The sequence below is a fragment of the Pterocles gutturalis genome, unplaced genomic scaffold, assembly GCF_000699245.1.
Source record: "Pterocles gutturalis isolate BGI_N339 unplaced genomic scaffold, ASM69924v1 scaffold11612, whole genome shotgun sequence".
NCBI classification, from domain to species: Eukaryota; Metazoa; Chordata; class Aves; order Pterocliformes; family Pteroclidae; genus Pterocles; species Pterocles gutturalis.
In genome coordinates this window covers 90,751-92,425 of record NW_010112854.1, presented here as the reverse complement: position 1 = coordinate 92,425, position 1,675 = coordinate 90,751, and positions in this window count along the sequence as shown.

The window sequence follows — 1,675 nt, the reverse complement described above, 5'->3', positions numbered from 1 at the left end:
AAATGTAGTCTCTGTAACTCTCAGGGAGCTGATTCAGTCCTAGGTGGAGCTACCTGGGACTTGGATCCATTTCCAGGGAATCACATTAGTACAACAAACGTACCAGACTTTGTGCCACTGATTGCCAAGGGCTGGTGATATCAATCTGTAATTGTTGGTAAAGACCTGATCCTTAGTGGCAAACCTTTTTCTGGTGGCAGTGCAGCCTTGCTGCTTTACATTTTTTTTTTTTTGGAAGAGGTGAGCACAGAGCTGAGGGAGTTCTCTGAGCACTTCCAACTTTGCATCCATATTTTTCCAGCTTCAACAATGAGAAATAGCTTTTCACTCTTTGTCAGCAGTTGAGTGTGATGTGAGCCTGCACCACTACAACAACAACAAATATATTAAAACCAGCTGGCAGGAAGCCTGTTTTGAGTAAGAGTGAAATCTCAAGTGAAAAGTTACAATGACAAAAATTCCATCCTTTCAGTATCATCTGGGTTGGAGCTGGGGTAAGGGACACAGTTGGATCTAGTTTCCCACACATGACACAAGGCTGGGGTCTATCTGGCCTGAGCAAGAAGTGTTGTGAAGGACAGTCGGTGGGGTTGATGGAAGGAGATGCTGCTATGCCAGATGCTCAGCAGGCTGGGGTCAGGCTGCTGCAGGCTCTGGCTGGTTTTCTGACAAGCTGCTTCTCCCTGCTGACTGCCTCCAGCCCAGCCATGACCTGTGGGTGGCTGAACACTTCTGCACCAAAACCACAGCTGCGTAAAATTGGGATGTTAATCACAGTCATGGCTTGTGAGCTGCAGGTTGCTGTGAGCATGCAGATCTTTCTAAGGTTGCAGTGGAACCACTGTTTTGTCCTGAAACATTTTTTTTCCAATCTCTTACCCCATTGTGGTAGTGTCATCCAGTTGACAAGTCACACTAAGATGCAGGCAGAAAGGTCTGAAGCAGCGTTTGCTGACTGCTTTATTCTGCATGACTACTGGCAAGCACCCCATGGGCTGTAACATGGCCAACTAACAGGATGCTCAATGTGTATTTTAGCTTGCTAGTTAAAGCAGCCTCAGTAAAAAATAACTGGACATACACAGGAGAAACCATCCTTTTTTCCATGTAATTGCAGATAAAAGCATTATTCATTGGCTCAGTCTCCTAATCTATGAAATTCTGAATTACTGTCATCCCTGAAAACTCTATACAATTCCTGAAGATCTACTTTGTACTGGGAGGACCTCAGCATACCTGCTATCAGCCCTCTTTTTTTGCCAAAGTAGTATTGGCACCTTGATGAAGACCTTGGTTCATGCCTGGGTGAAGCAGGGAATCCATCTACTGGATGTAGAAAGATCTGTTCTAACATCTGTCCAACATGCTGGTCATGCAAAGAAGATGGAACTCACAGAGCTTATTTAACTGCATTGAGTACAGTTAAATTGCCAAAATACATGTCCAGTTTTGCACTTTATGCAATTTTCAAGCTTAATATTTCTGCTGGTGTTGCATTTGATTACTAAAGGTAGCAAAGAAAAGATTGACAGATTATTAGAACAGAAAATGTTGCAGGCTTAGATAATTTGCAAGTAATACTGGAGATCTGAGACTACTGAAATGCTGCTGGTTGAAATCATTGCTTTATAAACAGCTTTGCACGTTACCCTGCTAATAACCAAGGTACTAGAAA